This window comes from Cervus elaphus, chromosome 8 (genome assembly GCF_910594005.1).
Source record: "Cervus elaphus chromosome 8, mCerEla1.1, whole genome shotgun sequence".
NCBI lineage: Eukaryota > Metazoa > Chordata > Mammalia > Artiodactyla > Cervidae > Cervus > Cervus elaphus.
In genome coordinates this window covers 30,222,623-30,244,935 of record NC_057822.1, presented here as the reverse complement: position 1 = coordinate 30,244,935, position 22,313 = coordinate 30,222,623, and the positions used below count along the sequence as shown (strand labels likewise).

Below are 22,313 nucleotides of genomic sequence, written 5' to 3'. Positions count from 1 at the left end.
TTCAACACAGCAGAGATTTGTCATCATGTTTTGGCTGCAAGCAACATATATGACGCTAGGGGGTGATACAGGATAACCAGAAGAAAGTAACATAGCCTGGCGATGAAGTGTAAGGTTTGGAAGATTCATCTGGAGGGCATATATCAAATGGTTAGGAGCTTGTATGAAATTACAGTGTAGTAAGTATTAAGTTATTTTAAAATTTCCATAATATCAAGCAGCCTAAGTAAGGAAAGAAACCGAAGGATTTAATAATTTTAGGTCTTTTGGGACAAACAAACTGCTTATAATTAAAATGAACTTGGATGTATTTTCTAGGGTTTGCTAGTTTGAAGAGAAAGTTTTAATTTAGTATTTTCATTAATAATAAAGTTATTTTTACCAGTTGTAAATACAACTCTTTTGTAGTGTTAATTCATCTTTGAAATATATTTAATTGAATAAGGTTTTGTTTATGAAGCATTTCTCAAACTTAAGGTGTGCAGGTCTCTTGACCACATTTTCAGACTCTTCAAGAATTTTTTTTTTCTCTTTTAAAAAGGTCAGTACAGGAGGAATGTATTAAATACACTGTCACAACCCTGGACTCTCCAACTGAGTAACTAAAGCAATGAAGACACAAACCAGTAGCCCCCACAGTAAGTCAAAAGGTTACACTGATGCAGGGGGATGCCCTCGTGGCTCCACCACGGGGCAGAGCCAGTGGGTTGCTCAGGGGAGGTATGACTGAAAAGGGAGCCAGTATGAGGGGCTCGTCTCTGATGAGAGAGCTGTGTGTGTGCCTGGGTGTGCACATGAAGTGGTGTCATTTGTTAAGATCCAAAGGCCAGTGTTACAGGGTTGATGTGGGGCTTCACTTCTCTTTCCTGATGTTCTTTTTTTCTAAGTCTTTCTTCCCTCCCAAACCACTATTCCTTAACTCATCGACTCAAGGCCGTCCTGCTTATAAATTTCCCTGCTTGCGTTTTCAAGTTGTGACTAGCAGCAGGAGAGTTTTATCAGGAATACCTAACACGTGGCCTTGCTGGGAGTCTGACTGTTGACCTGTGTGAGCTCATGCAATCCTCGAGGCAGCCTGCACCAAGCGACTGTGGGGCCATATTTTTCAAGGCTTTTCTGGACTGGACTCCTGTTTACCTTTCCAGTCTTATCTGTTTTCACGTTCGGTTTCCACTCTGAGCACTGAACTTGCATCGTGCTGGAAGATCATAGCAAGTATTGGTCACGCTCTCTCTGTTGTTGACTCTCCTTTGCTCCTGTGTTGTCTCCCTTTCTCTTCTCACCAGACTCATGGGATTAATACAGTTCTTTCCTCCATTTCCCAGGCAAGGAAAAAGCAGCTTAGAAAAGTTAAATGTTATGTCTAAGGTCACACACTTCAGAGAGAGATAGGAATGTGGAAAAAGGATGAACTTTGGACCTAGAAGTTTTGTTTTCCAGCTTTAGCTCTGTTATTTTAGTGACTTGAACCTCAGAGAAAACTTTTACAGATAAAAGATTGAGGTTTCCTGAGCATGTCGCACCATGAGGGATTTTGGTGGTGGGAGGGCCGGCATAGGCCTGAGACAAAGGCATAAAGTTAGGGAGGGAACAACAGAATGGAAAGGAAAGGAGGTTTTCAAGAAGTAATGTTAATAAACTGCGAACAGGACTCCACCGATTAAATTAGGTCACGGGCACATTCCAAGCCTCAGACTCAGGACTGCAGGCATATCATGTTTGATGCGGGAAGGTGCGTGTAAGGATGGACAGCAGAGGGAGCGCTTGGTAAGTTTTGCTCATCAAGCCTGGACTCAGCAGGAGACAGTGAGAAAGTGCCGGCTTCTCTGGTGCTCCTTCACCACGAGCTCATTTCTTCCCATTTTTCACTCAGAGCCATGTATCATTTCCCAGACAGAAGTGCCTGTGCAGTGCAGCCGTGTGCCTCCTCTCACGAGGCCCTGTGTGGCTCTGGCTTTACTCCTCTTCACTAGGCAGGGAAACCAAGCCCTGCGGGACTCACTGTGGAACTCACTGCCCCCAATTCAGTTACACGCCGGTAAGCAGCTGAGTCAGGAGTCTCGTTCTTAGGGATCTCTGGATTTCTAAAGTTTGGCCTCCTCATCCTCAAGTCACTTTTCTGTGTCCCTGAATGTTTTATAGGCCTGTATCCCTTCTCTGCAAATGCACTCCTGGGTTCTAAGAGGGTTAAAATGACACTCTTAGAGTAGCATCGTTTTAGTAGGGACATTTTAAAAACACAGTGCTTTAACTCAAAGGAGTCGGTCGCCCTGTACCCAGCAAGGCAAGCCTATAGGAGAGGAATGTGGGGGGTGGTGAAGGCAATGGTGGTACCTAGGGAGTGGATCTGGGGGCATTACACTCTCCTCATAATTTCCATTTGCCTTCTCTCTTTTTTATGAACAGCTGACACTATCTTAGTCTTTTGTCTGAATCTGCAAATACAGCTTCAGAACTCTACCCTGGCTGCCCCTTTCCCTCAGCTTCACCGCGGTGGCCTGTCCTGGCGGTGCTCAGACCGTGCTCCTGTGAGCGATGGTGGGCTACCTCACTGGGGGAAGGACCCCCAAAAGGAATGAGCTCCATCTTCACATCTTTAATTGCTACAAAATAAAGACGCCTGTCTTCTCCCCTTCCTTTTCTGGGACCCCGCTGTGCTGCTGGGCCTGGGACCAAGGCCCGGTAGGGAGTGGGGGAGGGGCCCAGCCTAGACCCGGTGACAGGCTGATTGATGGCTTCCCCGCCTCTGCTGGCCCTCCCGCCCACTCCTGCAGGCTCTGGCCCAGGTCCACCCTCCAGCTGCCTGAGGGGTCTGCTTTTCTTTTCTTTGAGTCAGCACCAATGAGTCGAGTCAGGGCCAAGATCGGCTGGGGGTAGGGGGCAGTACCGCAGGACGCTCCCCTGCAGGGAAGGGAGTGAGCACTTAGTTGCCCAAAGGAAGGCGCGGTGAGGAGCAGCTGAATGGGGGGCACTGGGATTGTGATCAGAGGAGCCTGAGCAGAGGGTGGATTTGTTGATGTTGCTGACCATCAGGGGTTGGTAGAACACTTTCTTGTAGAAAAACACAGGGATTACTCAAATCATATTCCTTGGGGCTCTTAAAATATCCAGATTGTCCCTCTTGTACTTCAGCTCTACTCTTTTAGAGATACCAAAATGGAAACCAAATATCCATGAACTCAGCTAACAGGTGAGGTGAAGGCAGGTGAGTGAAACTCTCATATACATGCCAACAGCAATTCTATCATGTCCTTTGCCAGAGCTGCTGAGGGTCAAAACAAAGTGGCTGAGGACGTTTGGTGGCATCCATCTGTACAGGCAGTACACACTGGTAGTGGAGACAGGAGGAGAGTTACATGTGGCTGGAAGGTAGACGAGGGACAGAAATTGAGTCACTAGCCTTCCAATAACGCTTAGGGAAGATGGAGTGTATGGGAGAGGGTAAACCAATGTTGCTATTCTTGCTAATGGTCAGGCAAGACAGCTATGCCAATCTGGTCCCAGAACCACAGACCTCGTGGCATCCTAGACTCACACACTGCTAGGAGCACATCCTTAGAGCTTGTCTCCTCCAACTCCATCATTTCAAAGAGACGGAGGTGCAGATTCAGAGAAGCAAAGTGGCTTGCCCTCAGTCATACAACTAGATGACGACAGAGCCAGAAGTCTAATTCAGGGCTCTGTCCCTGACGAGAACCCAGGATTGAATCTGCAAGAGCTTTGCAAGGAGCTCAGGGTTGTTTGGGGCGCAGGTTAATGGGAGAGAGCTTCATTACTGCCCTTGAGCTGAGAGACTCTGAAGGCCCTTGGTTTGGCATTTCAGTCCCTCTGAAGGAACCAGTTTCTTTTCAGGTCAACTGGACTCGAGCTTTTATCACCCTCTAGAGCCAGGTCATCAGGAGAGAGGACCACAGAGAATGGAAATGTCTTCTCAAAATAGCAGAAGAAGGGAGATGGATGTAGGTTCCTTGCAGGGTCTAACTGGCCTCAAGATATGGGCAATCTGTGTGTTTTCCACCAGTGTCCTTCTGTGAAAGGAGCTGGCCTCCCACTCATGCCTTCCTCCTTTCTTAGGGGGCTGAGGTGTGCCTGTTGTGAGGTTTATTAGGATTAAATGAACCAAATTCCCTGCGACCTGAAGCTGCAGACCTGAATCCAGAGCCACGCGACGAGCCCGCACCCCTCATCCCCACCTCCCCCAAGGGAAGCTTCCCCTCCCCGGCTCCCGCTTCTCCAGTGAGCCATTTCCACGTGTATATCAAAGTCTCCCGGCAGGAGCAGGACGGCCTTCTGCCTTGGCAGCACATTTCTCATGCAGCAAGACTGCGACTTTGGAAAATAACTGGAGTGGACCCTGCCCCCGTGGGGGCGGCGCATCCTCCGGGGCAAACCCCCCCCCCCCCCCACCGGCCCGCCGCCATCCCACTCCACCCCACACCCCCATGCCTCTGCTGCCTTCCTCCAAGACGTTCAAAGCACATCACAAATGATCTCCTAAACCTACAAGAGAAGGGCAGTGGTGAAATGGGTCTTGGTTTCAAAATTGAAGACCTAGGGCAGTTGTTACCATATGGCAACGTCACAGAGCCTTCATGGGTCCCAGACAGACTGGATCTTAGAGATGAGCCCACAGATGTATCACAGAAGTCAGGAGACCAGACTCTGGTGCCAGATTATTTGCATTCCATCATTAACTAGTCTCAGTGTTTTATATCCTTGGGCAAGTTTCCTAACCTCTGCTCCTTTGTCTGTATAATGAGGATGATAACACCTACCTCACTGGGTTGTTGTAAGGATAAAATGGGATACTTTTTCAAAGAACAGCCTGATGCATGATAAACATTTAACTAACAATTGATATTATGTTATTCTTCTTTCTGGTATGTTACAGACATGGGAACTGAGGCCCGCAGAGGTGTATGTTAAGAAATATATTTTCTGGGACTTCCCTGGCAGTCCAATGGTTGGGACTCAGCATTCTCACCAGTTAAGTCTCTGGTTGGGGAACTAAGATCCTGTAAACTGTGCAACATGGCCAGAAAGGAAAAACAAAGAATTATATTTCTTAAAATCACAAAATGAGCCTAGTTGTGTGTGAACATTTTCATTGATTAAAAAAGGGAGCATGTGGGCATCTGCTAAGAAAGGCCAAGTTACATGGCAGCAACAACTCCTAAATGCCAGTGCTTATGGCAAAAACATGTTCATTTCTTGCCCACACTCTGTATCCATTGTGGGTCAGTTGGTGCTCTGCTTCTATCATTATCTTCTTTGTTCTGGGACCTGCTTTTACAATACAGCCTCCCTCTGGGGGTGAGTCTGATCACCTCTGCCCACAGTTCTTGGCCAGAGTAAGTCACATGGCCATATGGAGTTCCACAATGTGGGTAGGCATAACCCCCTTATAGGAGATGACCAGATATGGGTAAAGAGTAGCACAGTATATAATGATTTCCTATATAAACAAATATAATCTTAGTGTGAGTGGTCCTCTGACATGAGCTGATTGTAACACCTGCTTCAAGGTGTGAAAATTGGTATGAAAAACTAAGAGACACATCCACAGCATTAAAAGGAGCATCTCTTGATGCCCTATTCCTTGAAATAATTTCTTGAAATCCTTAAACCACAGATGAGAACAAAACCTCCATTCCTTGAAAACCAGCCACATACATCATGTGGCTCATCCCAGTAGGAGAGGGTCCTTGTACTAGAACATACAGAGGGTCTTGTCTCTCTTCTACCCCAGAGTGTTTATCAACCTGTCCCATCCTATTCCATTGAACAAAATGGTTCATTTCATTAATCACGGCTGATTTAGTGCCGGTCGCTGGTCTAGATGGTGGAAATGCAAAAGAGAAGGAAACACAGCCCTGTCCTTAGGAAGAGAGCAAACTCCTTGCTAGTGGGGGAAAGACTAGCAGTGAGGTTGACAAATAGAATATAAAGTAAGTGCTGGTCTGGTCTGGGATCTGTGGAACCACAACGAGGTTCACTTAATCCAGCCTGGGGGTGTCAGAAAAGTTCACGATGGGAAAACTGATGTGGCTGGAATTTCTTTCTTAAGGAGGGGTAGGAGTTATGCAACTGGTTGAAGTTGTGAAATGATACTGGGGACAAAGTGTGACCTTCTCTAAGAAGCAAGTGTTCAGACTTCCTGGCGTGTCTAGTTTATTAGCAAGCATCTTTTCTGAGTGCTGGGCATTAACAATATACTGGGTAGTTAATGACCACAGCCCATCCCCTCTGGGGCTTAACCAGTGCAGAGGGTCTGAAAGGATGGGTCTGGGGTTGCCCAGAAGTGCAAACTTGTGAGGCTCACCCCAGAGTCTCTAGGTATGGACCCCAGAAACTGGTATTTTAAATAAGAGCCTGTGATATTTTTATCACACTTGGGTTTCTGTTTAAAAGGCAGTCATAATATTGATAAACATGGAGAGGACCCAGGGAGAATGCGATGAGTGTGTTGAATGAAGAAATACATTGGAGTAAAAAATATTTGTGTTACCTGTGAGTCAGGGGCCAATGCCCTTTGAGGTATAGTGCAAAGGTTAGAGAACTTGGCATTTCTTTGTCAAGGCTGCTGTTGACTTCCATCCAGAACTGTCTCTCCAAGTTTGCTCTCTTATGCTAACTATTTTTTCAATTTGTGTTGCCTTTTTATCTCTTCCAGTAAAACAATTTAATGGCAGATGCTGGTACTTACTTTGTGTACGGCAGCCAATTAGGGGTAAAGGTGATCAGTGAATGAGGAATAATGATGGCTTAGAGTTGACAAAGAATTTATATGATCTCATTTGATCTTCCCTGGTGGCTCAGATGGTAAAGAGACCTGGGTTTGATCCCCGAGTTGGGAAAATCCCCAGGAGAAGGGACTGGCAACCCACTCCAGTATTCGTGCCTGAAGAATTCCATGGACGGAGGAGCCTGGCAGGTTATGGTCCATGGGGTCGAAAAGAGTTGGACACAACTGAGCACTAACACTTTCGCTTTCTTTCATTTGATCTTTACCTAATCTTGAGAAGGTAGGCCTCTTATAGCCTCATTTTGCAATTGAGGAAACAGTTTGGAGAGAATAGGCCATCTGCCCACAGTCACATAAGGTAGCTGGTAAGCCAGTAGTCATGTACAGATGTGAGAATTGGACCATAAATAAAGCTGAGTGCCAAAGAATTGATGCTTTTGAACTGTGGTGCTGGAGAAGACTCTTCAGAGTCCCTTGGGCTGCAAGGAGGTCAAACCAGTCAGTCCTAAAGGCAACCAATCCTGAATATTCACTACAAGGACTGATGCTGAAGCTGAAGCTCCAATACTTTGGCCACCTGATTTGAAGAGCAACTCATTGGAAAAGACCCTGATGCTGGGAAAGATTGAGGGCAGGAGGAGTAGGGGTCGACAGAGGATGAGGTGGTTGGATGGTATCATCGACTCAATGGACGTGAGTTTGAGCAAACTCCAGGAGATAGTGAAGGACAGGGAAGCCTAGCATGCTGCAGTCCATGGGGTTGCAAAGAGTCAGACATGACTGAGCAACTGAACAACAACCCAGCTCTGCTAAAAAATGATGAACTTTGAGAATGTAGTCTTTGGAATTATTTCCTTGACTCCTAAGACCCTGGTGAATGGTTTACCTCCTTAATAACTAGACTGTCTCTGGCTTTTCTTCAGGAAAGCCCCAATGAACCCCACCCCGATCTCCTGAACCCCCTCTTGAATCCTGGCATGCTTTAACACTGCTAGGTCAGCAAGAATGAGTGTGAGAGGGAGAGAGAGAAGCTCAAAGAGAAGATGGAGTCCTCGTTCTTCCACTCAGCAAGCTGTCTGGAGTGTGCTGGACCAACTTTGGCACAATTATAAAGGAGTTTTCTATGGCTTACAGTCCCCACCTCCCTTCTGCTGTCTCCAGACCCCTGTGGCCTGGCCTCTTTTAGCTCAGTGGACTCCTATCTATCACAAAGGGAGGGGAACTCTCTCAACATGAAAGAATTAGGCAGTTAGTGTGTTACTCTCCCCAAGGGCACATTTGTGGTTTGAGTGTAAGACCAAGGAACAGATAAATAAGGGAAGCGAATTGGTTGGGAAGAAATTACCATTGTCAGTCATTCTGGAGAATCCCAGAGAATGGTTTGCTGACCTCTGGTGAGAGGAGGGCAAGCCTTAGACCCAAGGACCATGGGGAGTCTCCTCACCTTCCCTGTCATGACCCTGAGATGTAGAACCAGCAATAGGGGATGGTGTTGCCCCTGGAAAACTGGGCTAGAATTCCAGCTCTACCAAATGCTCCAACCCTGTCACGTTGAGTTCCCTGTGTTGAGTGGGGATAAAAGGCCTGCCCTGCCCGTACACCTCACAGGGTAGATGTGAGGCTCAAAGTACAGAGGGTGTGTCAAGCTAAGCTGGTGCCAGCTGCATGGTAGGAAAGTGCCATGGGGGAGTGGGGTGGAGTCAGAGTGGAGACGTAGAGGCCCTGAGGACGGTGCTTTTAGAATGACCACTCTGAGTCCCGTGCAGTGTTTTCTTGGTTGGCTGCCCCATGTGGCTTGTGGGTTTTAGGTCCACGACGAGGAATTGAACCTGGGCCCTCAGCAATGAAAGTGTGGAGTCCTAACCCCTAGTCCTTCAAGGAATTCCCCTGCGGAGGGTTTTTCATCTTAGCCCACAGGGGACTATGAGAACATGTCACCTCCAAACCTGAAATAGCAGTCAGAAGTCAGGTAACAAGGCCGTGAAGGGGACTGGTACAAAGGGTAGGCTTGAGCCAGACCACCTGGGCTTCTCCAGACCCTAGCTGTTTGGCACTTGGGAGATATTTAATTTCTCCAAACCTCAGTTTCCCCATCTGTAAAATGGAGATAATGACAAACCCTGACTCAATGTGCTGCTCTGAGACTGAAATGAGACAAGAATGGAGTGCTCAGCAAAAATACCCGGCACAAGAAAGGAGCCCATGAATGTTAGCTGTTGATGCTATTTCCTTGTATTTACATGAAGTAAGCTAAGGCCAGTGCTTTCTGGGACCTCACAGAGGACATACGCTAAGCACTGAGGAAGTACAGGCTCTAATTAAATGGGTAGAAGATGCCCTCGATGGAAAAATGCATTGACACTTGTACATACCGAGGAGAGTAAGTCCATGTCTGATCGGGTGATCCGGTCTCCTGTGTGCTCTCTGAGGTATAGGGGTAAGAGAGGTTACATAGCTATGCCTGTGGGGCCACATCCTATAAAACACAGACAGATTCGGACTTCATGTCTCTGCAGTCATCTCTTGGGTCCCTAAAGAGCAGAGAAGTTGTGGCTCTACGAGCAGCAACCGTTTCATCCTGGTCATCTGGATGCTTCCAGCCTTGACTCACCCTCATCTGTATGTATTATTCCCCACACTGACCCCCACTCCAAAGCCTTCCTCCTCCTCCTTCCCCGCCCCACAACTTCAAATGGAAATGAAAGCGAGGCAACCCAGAGCGCTGTCATTGAAAAACCAAGGTCTGGTCGGCATCAGCGTGCAGCCTCCAGCTTACATTCTTGGTTTCTTTCTCCTCGGGCCTGGGTCAGCCTCTGAGAAGCACCACCCTCCCCGCCCCCCTCCCCCCGTTTGTTTTACTTAATAGTGGTTCTTTCTGGGAAACCTTGGAAAGGGGTTTTGTGCAGCGCCTGGATGATTTATGGAGTTGCCGGAAGGGCTAATGGGAGGGAGGCGCTGAAAGAGGGAGGGGCAGCCTCTTCCACAGCCGATTATTTCAGGAATGGAGGCGGGGGCGGGGGACGACCCTCTGGGCTGCCATAACCCCTACCATCATCGTTATCTGTGTAGGTGGGAGTGGGCAGGAAACTGACTGTCTGACGGTGCCAGTGGCCGTGGAGGGGGGCTGCGTCCCTCTTCCCTGCTGAGGACCGGTGTTCTCAAAGGGGGCGTTGGCTCGGGAGGTAGAGGGCGCGGGTTCCTACCTCTGCTGCCATCAGCTCACAACCCCTCTTACTTAGGAGCTTTGGAGGCATTAGGGAACTTTTAAGTCCCGAAAAAAGAAGATACCAAAGGAAATGCCAAAGTCAAAGTTATTATGTTTAATTAGAACGTCTTCATATGTTACCTTCAGTAACTATAGACTTTAGCATTTAGAATTTTCCTAGGAAAGCAACTTTTAGTTGAGGTTTTCACATTTCGCAGGAATCCCAAGGAACACAATTATTCAAATACTCAGGAATCATAAGCAACCATAAATTTTATGTTACTAACAGTCCAACCACTTCAAAAGCAAAATTAGAATTATGCTTTAGCAATTATAGGAACAAAATTTATTCAATGTGAGTGCATTTGGACATGCTTGACAGGAGATAGAGCCTCCAGAAGAACATGGGCCCAGGGCTTAGGGAGGTCTTAGTTCTGCCGTCCTGCAGATGAGCCTTGACAAGCCTCAAGCCCTCCTTCGTTCCCCAGGACTTTCTTTTTGTTTGGTGAGGGCACTGAATTAGAAGCCCTCTCCGTTTCTTCTCCATCTAAAACTCTGTGAATTGTCTTGCTGCTTAGTTTTCTTCTCTCGCCACTTTGTTTTTCACTCCATAAGACTTAAAGGGTGATCAACAATCAATCAGTCAAATACTAGGAAACAGAACAAGGTGCCACTAGCAGGCAGTTGGCAGAGCGCGGCTTCCCGGGTGCCGCTAGTGGTAAAGAGCCCACCCACCAATGTAGGAGAAGAGACTAAGGTTCGATCCCTGGGTCAGGAAGATCTCTTGGAGGAAGAAATGGCAACCCACTCTAAAGTTTATGCCTGGAGAATCCCATGGACAGAGGAGCCTGGCGGGCTATGCTCCGTCGGGTTGCAGAGTCGGCCACGACTGAAGTGACTTAGAACACATGCATGTGCGACATAGGACAGCAGACCTCTGTGCCCATCATTTGCACAGCACCTTCATGACTGCTGCTATATCCACGTATCACCTCGTTAGTATTTAATAATTTTCTGTAAACAGTCTCCTTTTGTTTCTTTTTTCTATTTGTATATATTTATTTATATTTTGAATGAGTACCACCTTTACATGACTCAAAAATGTAAAAGGTGGGGGTGGGGGAAGGCGGGGTGGGGGGGAGAAGTTTAAGCAATAGAAGAAGACAGAATTCTGTCCCCTGCCCCGTCCCCATTACCCGGTTTCCACTCCCTTCTCATGGCAAGATGGGCCCATGTAGCTCACCTATCTGAGTTTTACGAGGCCTTCTCTGTCTTTTTAAGGTTCTGATACTGGCCGTCGGATTGAGCCCTGTGGTTCAGGGCCATAGCTGAAGGATGAACTTTGGGCTGAAGCGCAGCACCTGTGAAGCAGGTACAGAGAGCAGTGAAGGTGGGTAGTATTTTTGAGATTATTTGCTTCAGCTTCCCCACTGCAGTTTCACAGAAGGGGAGACTGAGCCCCAAGGATGAAAAAAAAAATCTCACCCAAGGGCTCATTAAAAGGCAGAGCTGGGTCTGGAAGAATTTTGATTGCTGTCTCGGTGCTCTTTCACTGCTCTGTAAGGGCACAGTTAAGACTTTTTTCTCTAAGGAATTTGTCTTAACATTGCCATGCTGTACCGACTCAGGCACCCAACTTCTCCCTGTGTGGATAGCTCCGTTTATCAAAGATGCACAGGTTTTAGAACCAGTGAGACCTGCATGGAAAGCCTAGCTTCACCTCTTAGCAGCCATTTGACCTCAGTTTCCTCATCTCTAATATGGATCTAAGGATGCCTGGCCCACAGGAGTGTTTTGTGGTTTAAGTGAAAGCATGGATGTGAAAGTACTCGGAGCATGCCAAATATAAAACTGGCCCTCAGCTTTTGTATGAGGCATCTGAATTTGCTGGGATTGTCATGTAGCTTCTCCATCTGGTGCATCTTGTGTCCTGGAACCAACAGAAAGCTTCTCCATTACTTTTACTTCCTTCCTATCCCTACAGAGCTGGATGCAGCCGGTGCTCAAAATTCCTGCTAAATGAAGGAGTGCTGCAGAGAGCAAAATCTGCTGTTTGGAACTCTCCCCCAGGGTGCAGTGGAAAGGCAGAGGGTGTTGTGGACTCTCCCAAAGTGGTTATGCAACGTGAAGGACAGGCCTGCTTCTTGCAGGTGCGTCAGGTAGGTGGGGGACAGAGCAGCCAAGCCAAGCTCTCATTTCACAAATGAGGACAGGGAGGGAACAGCCTGAGGCCCCCCTGAGACAGGCTCTTCTGAGCCAGGCCTCCATCCAGCTCCAGGGGGGGAGCTGAAGAAACGTCGTGGGGCACGGGCCCTGTGCTTTCATCGGTTCTGGCTTGCCTGTCCCCGCTTGGGGCCCGGGCACGTTCACAGGTGAACAAGATGTGGCAGGAAACCATGAATCAAGGGGACGAAGGTATTAAAGAAGTCGGGCTGACTTCTGGGTCTAAATCCCTTTCTTTCTCCTTCCGGGCTTGCTCCAGCCTGTCCCTGCCCGGCAGGGTCCGGAGGCTGCCCCCAGCTCTGCCTTTTGAATAGCACCAGGAGCTGGGTGATGGCTGTGAGAATCCAGGGCTGGCTTGGCATGCACTGGGAAAGGCAGGATCTAGGACCAATATTGATAACTACAGGGTCAGTGTTCTTTCTGTAGTGACATGTCTATGGAAAGGGACACTTTCTTTGTAGGAGGTTTATCTTGAAGAGGTAGCATGGCATTGAGCAGGGGTCAACAAACTCTTCCTGTAAAGAGCCAGGTAGTAAATATTTTAGGCTTTAAGGAACAACAGTCTCTCCTGAAAATATTCCAATACTTTTATTTTAGAACAAAGGCAGACAGACAATACATACACAAAAAGATGTGGCTGTATTCTAATGAAGTTGTATTTATGGACACAGAAATTGGAATAACATATAATCTTCATGTGTCACAAATACTAGTCTCCTTTTGATTTTTTTCCCCAACAGCTTAAAAATCTAAAATCCCTTCTTTGCATGATGGCCATAGAGAAACAGGCACAGGGGCAGACATGGGAGGGCAGACAGGGAGAACATGGACTTGGGAGTCAGGATTGGGATCAAACCGTGGCCCTAACCTTTGGCATCTGACCTGTGGCAGATGACATTGTCTCTCTGAGCCTCAGTTTCCTTTTCCTCAAATAAGGATAACGATGTCTAGCTCAGTGAGCATGACATGAGGTTGAGGGGGTGAAGAAGTGGACTATTTGAAGTCCTCTGTCGGTGGGGGTTGCCATTATCGTGTTCATCACCCATAAGAAAACTAGTACCGAGAATTGTGAGTGTGAACTAAACTACTGCCAGCCGTATCAGTAAACCAAGGATGATGCAGCCATCCAGCCGCCGCGTCACAGCTGTCCTGATGGAGAGCCCCAAGGAAACTCGGGATGAGAAAGCACAGAATACTGGCCCCAGGCAGCTGAGGTGCAAGTCAAAGGAATGATTTCAGTGAACCCAGACTTTGCATCTTCTCATTCTAAATGTCTGAAACTAGACATCTCATTCTTTGCATCTTAAGATGTCTAGTTTTCTTTGATTAGCAGTAAGTTTTTCACGTTCCAAATACTTGGTCATTTGTTGCAAAAATTCCTGTATATCCTGGCTCCGCCCTTGCCTCTTCGGAACAGTTTGCTCAGCATTATCTGAGATGCTGTGTTCTGGGCTTGAAGGCCTCAGAATGCCCCGCTGAATAAAGCACAACTTGGTTTTTAGGTTGTGCATATTTTTTCTGTCAGCACGAGCAATGCCCCACTCTCCATTTCTACCCAGAACCTCTTGAAGCCTATTTATAAAGGCAGTCACCATAGGCTTTTTACAAAAGCTATAACCCTTGCTTCTGGTTACAATGAACTCATCGTATTTGTGTGTCCAGGCCACTCCAGTTGAATGCATGCTCACTGAGCACCAATTTTGTGTGGGGCTCAGGGTGAGGTAGGCATGGAGAGATGAACTTGGCCTAATTCCTGCCAGTAAGATAGGATGGAGATAAGAAGTAAACCCAAACAACCATAAATCAAATCAGCATGCAGAATAAGACCTCCGAGGGAGGCAGTCCTGTTTCCATTTACTGAGTGTCAGGCCCTCTGCTACAGTCTTTCTGTACATATGTTAATCTCATGTATATAACACCCCAGCAGGAGATTATTTCCTCACTTGATAAATGGAAAGTGGAGCCAGGGAGACTGTTAAGGGACTTGCCAGAGGTCGCACCCTGATCAGAGGAGGATGGAGACTCACTTTCAGGTCTGACTAACATGGGAGCCAGAACTTGACCCATTGGTCTAAAGTACCCCAAGTCCAGAAACTTCACTCTTGACCGTGACGGTTAGGGAACAGCAAGTAGCCCATTTGGCCAAGGAGGGTGCACACAAGGGTCCTGCCCACTCTATGCATCCATGCATCAACCTGAGGCTTCAGGCAGGAGGACACATGAAGCCTGATGACTTCACCAAACTCGTGTATTGTAGGAACTTCTTGCAAAAAAGGAAGACCTCCTGTTGTAAAACACTCTGCCATGTATTCATGTATTCAACTCTTCTTCTTCTTCAGAAAAAAACCTTGCATTTTTTGTCTGTAACTGCTCTTCTGACTTTCAAATAGGACTCTCTCCTGGCCTGAAGCAGAGGCCACATGGTAGCGAAAACGGTGCTGGGCAGGGATGCGGTTTCTGTCTCAGCAGGTACTGTGGGCCCTGGTTCCATCACTTCCTGCTTCTTGCCTCAGTTCCTGCAAATGTACAATTAGGGATTAGGCAACCTCTGGGTCTTTTCCAGTTCTAACTTTCCAAATTATAGCTTACACTGTGCCTCTTTCAGTAAGGGAGACAGCTTTCACCTCTAGCTCGGAGTGGCTAGGCCACTGCACAGCAATATTAGATTATAACTGAGGTTACTGGGCACTGTGGGGCTGGGATGAGAACTTCCAGCACTCAAGTCATCAATGTGCTGCTTAGAAAACCTTCCTGAAGCACCTTCCTGAAGCTTGTTGGGATCCATGTCCTCGGTCTGTCGGTTCACCAATAGACCAGCTTTTTAATTCACCCTTTATGTATTCACACCTAGACTCTGGAGTCGGGCTGCCTGAGTTGGATTCCCAGATCTACTAGCCCTGTGACCACAGGCAAATTACACAACCTCTCTGTGCCTTAGCCTCCTCCTCTATGAAGTGGAGATAAAAATGGAATTTGCCTTATAGGGTTGTGAAGGGTTAAATCTGTCTTGTAAATGAAGATCATTCCTGGGACTTCCCTGGTAGTGCAGTGGTTAAGAATCCACTTGCTGATGCAGGGGACACAGGTTCAATCCCAGGTCTGGCAAGATCCCACATGCTGAGGGGCAGCTAAGCCCGGGTGCCCCAGTCACTGAGCCCATATGCCTAGAGCCCATGATTCGCAGCAAGAGAAGCCACTGCAGTGAGGAGCCCTCACGCTGCAACTAGAGAAAGCCTTAGGAAGAAACTAAGGTTTGCAGAGTTCGCATAACTTGTTCGAGATAGGCCACTGCCCCTATGGGCTGCAGAGGACATGTCAGCAAGGCCAAGAAGAGAGCCGGCTGGAAGAGTGGGCAGGTCACCTCCTGCCCCGTCACTTAACATTCGTGTCACGTTGCCTCCCTGCCGCATGCCTGGTTCTTGCTCAGACCCGGACTCCTGCTGGTGTCTTGCCTTGAATCGCATAACCTGTCAACACATGGGAATCGTCGGCAGCGACCTGGGAGAAATACGATTTAGGAGCCGGGGAGAGGAGCACGGAGAGACCGGAAAGCTGCCACTTCACGGCTGATTTTGGAGCCGCCTCTGGGCCAGACCAAATGGGAAACATCCTGCTTCGAAACAGTCAGGATGTTAATACTTAGATGAGTGAAGACACACATGTCTCAACTAATATCCCAGGCATATCGGGCTGATTATGCTGCACCAGAGTGCAATTTCCTCCCGGGTTTTATTTCTTTGGCCCAACATTGTGCAGATGGCGTGCTCGGCTCGCAGGAAGTTAAGTGTGGAAGTGATCAAATAGAAATACGAGACGTTAGACTATCACTGGGGCTGCAACTTGACACTCCAGGTCTGATTGGAAATCCAGCAGGCCTCTTTCAAGACCTTTTATTTCTGCTCGCCCTTAGCTCAGCTCTCTGCAAACCTCACAGTCATCATCTCTGGCCCTGTTAGCGCCATTTCTCACCAGTGACATTTGACCAAGTGGTCCTCCCCGTTAAAGTCCCCGGACACAAGGACTTCCCCAACTGTCCAGTGGTTGGGACTCGGCTCTTCCACTGCGGGGGACGTGGGTTTGATCCCTGGTCTGGGGACTAAGATCCCACATACCATGTGGCACAGCAAAAAAAAAAAAATCCCAGCTCGTGTGCACAGACACACAGACACACACACACACACACACACACCTCCAAGGTCCTGATCAGTTGTTTGTTTATTTCTTTATTTAGTTGGCTGTGTCAGATGTCTGTTGCTGCATGTGGGATCTAGTTCCCTGACCCAAGATTGAACCCAGGTCCCCTGCACTGGGAGTGCAGAGTCTTAGCTGCTGGATCACCAGGGAAATCCCATCCTCTTCTAGTTTTTTTTTTTTTTTTAATGTGGTTTTATTTATTTATTTATGGCTGCGTCGGGTCTTTGTTGCTGTGCGGCAGGCTTTTTCTCTAGTTGTGGTGAGCAGGGGCTACTCTTTACCGTGCGAGGGCCTCTCATTGCGGTGGTTTCTCTTCTTGTGGAGCACGGGCTCTAGGGTGCTCGGGCTCCAAGAGTTGTGGTGCCTGGGCTCTGGAGCACAGGTTCAGTAGTTGTGGTGGCCAGGCTTAGTTGCCCTGCAGCGTGTGGGATCTTCCCAGATCAGGGATCAAACCCGTGTCTCCTGCATTGGCAGCAGATTCTTTACCAGTGAGCTCCCAGGGAAGCCCCCGCTTCTCTTTTTAAATGCTTTGTTGAGGATTTCCTAAAGCTGAACCTTCTTGAGTTTCTCTCTCACACTTCCTATGAGAAAAAGCATCTTCCTCTGCCCTTTAAGCTCCATATCCTTATTCCTCCAGACCCCAGCTCACAGAGCACCTCCTCCAGGACATCCCCTCCTTATTTCTTTGGCTAGCTTTCTCTTTGTCTAAGTAGTCTGTGCCTACTTTAAAGTCTACTCTCAACCCAGAAATCCAGCTTTCTTAAAGTTTTGGACTCCTTTCCCTCACTCCTCCACCTCCATGTCCCACTGTCCTATAAGCTAGAGCCTTCTGTACTGCTGGTAATTTCCAGATTGACTGCAGATTCCAGAGCAACCTGAGTATCCACAGCACCTGTATCAGGGGCTGATTGAACTCCTGAAACCCTCTTCCCCCCTCCCTTTCTCGACTAGACCAATTTTAGTTTAACCAAACTTGAAGACTATATTTTTACCTCTTCCCTTTAATGATTAACTTGCTTCGAAGAATTCAAGAACCCAGACACAGTGACTGCTGACCTAGTTACTAACCAATCCTAGTCACGTTTCTCATGAGGGTCCAGCCTCTGGGCTCTTCTGGTCTATTGCAGGTGAGAACATGAATTCCTTCATGGTGCCAGTTTTGCTTTTCAAGCAAATGGAAACATCAGTCTGCTCCCCTGACCCTCTCATGGAGGTCTGGTGTATAAAGGGAAGATTATGAAGGCTTTGCTTTGTTGTAGAGCTAGTATTTTAGTCTCTTTAAAGCTCAGTTCTCATCCCATTGATTTCAAGCCCTGATATTGTCAAGGAAGACACCCATCAATGCACTGTTGCCGTGCCACTGCAGACCCCCAGTGCCCAGCTGAGGATGCTAAGAGGTCCTCAGCCAAGGACAAGGCAAAGGCTTGTGGCGGTCAGTGCCCCTGCAGACTTGAGCCACCTGGTTTCTCTAAGGCACGCCTGGGCTCCTGCTCCCTCTATTAGTCTGCTTGGGCTGCCATGACAAACACTACAGCCTGGGAGGCTTAAACAATGGAAATTTATTTTCTTGCAATTCTGGAGGCTGGAAGTCCAAGAACAGCGTGTTGACAGGTTTGGTTTTTTCTGAGGCCTCTCTCTCGAGCTTATAGATGGCCATCTGCTCCCCTGTATCTTCAGATGATTTTCCCTTTTGTGCCTGCCTGTGTCCTCATCTCCCCTTCTCATCAGGTATCAGTCGTATTGAATGAGTCCATCTTGATCCCATTTGAACTTAATTACTTCTTTAAAGACCCCTTCTCCAAATACAGTTACATTCTGAACCACTAGGGGCTAGGACTTCAACATATGAATTTAGAGGGTAAGACATAAGTCAGCCTGCAACACTTTCTACTTTTTAACTGCATACTGCCTGGTTTTAGGGCATTCTGGACCTTCACTGAGGTTTCTGAGGAGATATGTCCTCCTCTGTAAAATGGAGTTAGTAAGGATAGTGATATCTTGAAGTTGCTGTGAAGATTAAGTGCTATGAAGCATTATAGTAGATGCTTAGTAAACGTTGGGCTTCCCTGGTGGCTGAGATGGTAAAAGAATCCGCCTGCAATGCAGGAGACCCCAGTTTGATCCCTGGGTCGGGAAGACCCCCTGCAGAAGTGAATGGCAACGCACAACACTCCAGTATTCTTGCCTGGAGAACTCCACGGACAGGGAAGCCTGGCAGGCTATAGTCCACGGGATCGCAGAGAACGCGACTGAGGGACTTAGCTCCCACAGAGTAAATGTTAGAGCCACTTAAATAAAGATGCTGCTGCTGCTGACAGCACCACTGTTATTAGCAGATGTCTTGGCCATAACTTTCCTTTTTTACAGCAGCTAGTGGTCATTTCACGTATGTCATTTTCATTTTGTTCATTTTTTTTTTTTTTGTTCATTTCTTTCCAAAAGAAGCTTCTCCGTGACTGCCCGGCACACTGGTTGCCCAAGATTCAGATCAAAGCTGCTCTCCACCCCTGCTGTGAGGACTTGGAAGCACTCCTGCAGGAAGAGGCACTGGGCCTGCCCCATCTCTCCCATCCCCTGCTGGAGCTCTCTTCATCACAGCTCACTCGGGCATCTGCTTTTGACCTCGGCGCCTTCCCTGCGCGGCGGGGCCTGGTGTCTGGAGGACCGCCAGTTCTTCCCGTCTGCCAAGCTGCCTCTCTTCTATCACACGAGTGACCTGGGAAACCCCACCTCCCCCCCAGCAGGAGCTCAGTCTCCCTGGACTGATCGCAGGAAAGGTGCTGCTCTGAGGGCACAGCTCCCGACACAGGCACCATGCTCGGCTCGCACTCGAAGGCCCTTCTGATACAGCCTTTCTGCTCAAGACTTTCCTTCTGTTTGTGTGCGTCCAGGTGTCCATCTCAACATTTTTAAAAAATCTTAAATAGTAAGGCTACTTTTGTTCTCTGTCCTGCACACTGCCTGTACATAAACATGCCTGCTGGAGACACCCGGTCTTTACAAAGCAGTTACGCTTGAGCACTTTCTCTCTCTCCTCCACCCTATCTCAGGCTCCAGCACGTTTCCCCTCTGCCTGAAAGTACATCTCCTGCCTTGTCTCCTGGAGAATGGCTGTCCTAAGTCAGGCTCGCGTCAGGTGCCCTGCTGACCTCCTGGGCTGAGACAGTGCCCCCTTCCTTGGTGGCTCTGCTGTGCCTCTGGTAGCGTCTTGTCTCTACTCGCCACTCTGCACTCTGTGTGAATATCTTCCCTGGCTGAACTAGTTGCTCCTCGAGGGCAGGAGTGATGATGCATTTAACTCTGCATCACTGGTGCCCAGCACAGGGTCTGGCTGCAGATGAATGAAGCCAGTGAGGAGGGCTCTGGGCCCCGGCCACACTGGGCAGTGCCTTTCATGGCATTTTCCGTTTGGCCTCACCTCTTCCTTTGTCCTGTTTTTAGCCTAATTCCTTTCAAGGCTCTGGCATGGGACTCTGAGCTCATTTTCATGATTGCTTTAAATATTTGGGGCTGTTGGCATGCCAACACGGGGACCCACGCTAAGGAGGGAGAGGAATTCTCTAGCTCTCTGGGTTCTGCCCAAACACAAGGAATGTGCCAGAGGCAGGGGAGGTTCTGAGAAAATGCCAGATTGGGTCGAACTAAACCGCTTTCCTACCTGGCTTAGGGAGCCAGGAATTTTGGCAGGAGACAAGAAAGTGAAAGGACACGGTGGCCTGGGGTGGGGGTGGCGGGTGAGGATAGCGTCTCCTCCAAGAAACCCAAGCGGAGCCCTGGATGAAGGTGAAAGGGCAGCAGCAGCACTGATCTGGAGAAGCAGTGTCCGTGTCCGAAAATGGTGAGGAGTGCCAGGAACCAATGTCTGGACACCATCCTGGGAGCCAATTCGGAAAGTCAGATGGACAGAAGGAGACTTTAAAAGTCTTGTCATGGAAAAACTCGGAAGTCACAGACATAAGCTCTCAGACAGAGCCTGAGAGTTGCTCCAATCAACTCCCAACACTTTAGGGATCAAGAAACAGAAGCTGAGAGAGAAATGGGGTGACCTAGGCCACACTGTTCATGGTTGTAGCACCAGGACTGGAACCTACATCTCCTTCTCCTCTTCCCAAGGCTCCCACCTTCTCAAGGACCAGAGAGAAGCTAGGATTCATTTTCCCCAACAATTGTTATAAATAGACTAGAAAGCCTAGCTGCTGCTTGTTGAGTTCTTGCTACATGCCAGGCACAAACCAGGGCTAAGTGGTTTACATATTTCATCTTATCTAAGAGCAGCCTTATGAAGCAGACACTCATTTTAAAGATGGAGAAACTGAAGTTCAGAGGCTAAATGATTTGCTTAGATCAACTAGTCACTGAGCATCGAGATCTAGATTCTAACTGAGAAACTGCCTGATTCTGGAACCCATGCTTTTTTAAAGAAAAAAAAAATTCATTTGGCTACACTGGGTCCAGTTCAGCACACAGAATCCTCCATCTTCAAAGCAGCATGTGGGATCTTTCAGTTGCAACATGCAAACTCTTAGTTTCAATATACGGGGTCTAGTTCTCTGACCAGGGATCAAACCCAGGCCCCCTGCACTGGAAGCAAGGAGTCTTAGCCATTGGACCACCAATGACGTCCCTGGAGCCCATGCTTTTAACAGCTACTTTCTAAAACCTTCCTGTCTGGCCTTCTCAGGTCTCAGGAGACTGGTTCAAGAGGAAGACGGCCTAGAGCTTCTAGATGGAAAGGCAACATCCCAGCCTTTCTGGCAGTGAGATTTGCGGCACATAGACCTGGATAACTGAAAGAGCCAGGAGTTTTCTTCCCTAAAGACTTTCCCGTCCAGGGACTTCCCTGCAGGTCCAGTGGTTAAGACTGCACGTTTCCACTGCAGAGGACATGATTTCAATCTTTGGTCAGGGAACTAAGATCCTACATACAGAGTGGCATGGCCAAAAAATAAAGACGCTTCAGTCCAAAGAAGACCTGTGGTTATGGTGGTGGAGATAGACAGATGACCTGTGATGGGGCTGCTGATACAACAGTGGGGTCCAAGCCGAGGCAGCTCCTAGAGAGCAGCCAAGAGGAGGAGGGAGACAGATTCCAACTCCCTGAGCTGGTTGCAGGCTGTAGAGATCTGTTACCTAAGGGAATGGATTCATGAAGAAGGAAAACTGCCCCTTAAGATTCACACTTTATTTACATTTATAGAACAGCTTTAAGCTCACAAAGTGCTGTCTTCATATTCTTCTTGGATTCTTAGAACAAGAAGGCAGGGTTAGGCTTTACCATTGAGCACACTGCCCCAGAGAAGTGCAGTGACGTGTTCAAAGTCAACCAGCTAGCTAGCAAGAGTGCCAGGCCGGAAGTCAGGCCTCCCGAAACTCACCCGGAAGTCCATCACCTTGACACCACTGCCAGGGGATAAGAAGGAGCCAGTAGAGATGCTGCCAGAAGCGGCATTATAGTCTGTGGCTGATGACCCCGCCCCCAGGTCTAGGCTTGCCCTGATTGGGCAACAAAACGGCTTCTTTCTTTTGCCATTGGTTGTTTCAAGAAAGGGGCACGTGACACAATTCCAGCTAATGAGGCAGGGAAGGGGGGCAGAGGCGGGGGCAAGGGGCGCTGCTGGGCAGCCCACGGGAAAGCTTCTGTTTCTCCTAATGAGCCAGGAAAAAGGGAAATCTCGCTAGTTCTCTGGTTGTCACTGTGCCTGGAACGTGGTGAGTGGGCTGCTACGACTAATTGGCTCTTCGGAAGAAACCGGTGTATGGAAGAGGATGCACAGAGAGAGGAGAGAGTCTGGGTCCCTGAGGACATCGTTCAGTCAACAGAGGCCCACCCTCCTGAGACTGTTCATCCTAGACTTCAGACATGGCTGTAGTGCAGGGGATAAAGGGTCAAAAAATCTTGTGTCTTAAGAGTTAGGATAATCTCCCCCAGAAGATCTCCAGCAGACA

At 48.2% G+C, this 22,313-nt stretch overlaps 1 long non-coding RNA gene across 2 annotated transcripts; it reads left to right on the top strand.

Moving 5' to 3' along the window:
- The first annotated feature begins 535 nt into the window (after window positions 1-535).
- LOC122698708 lies at window positions 536-20,430 on the top strand. Of its 2 annotated transcripts, none has more exons than XR_006342398.1 (4): window positions 536-638; window positions 11,232-11,340; window positions 11,935-12,109; window positions 18,810-20,430. It is a non-coding gene; the product is annotated as an uncharacterized LOC122698708 (long non-coding RNA). The 2 variants fall into 2 exon arrangements; XR_006342397.1 differs by lacking the exon at window positions 536-638 and adding an exon at window positions 9,352-10,945.
- Window positions 20,431-22,313: the final 1,883 nt, after the last annotated feature.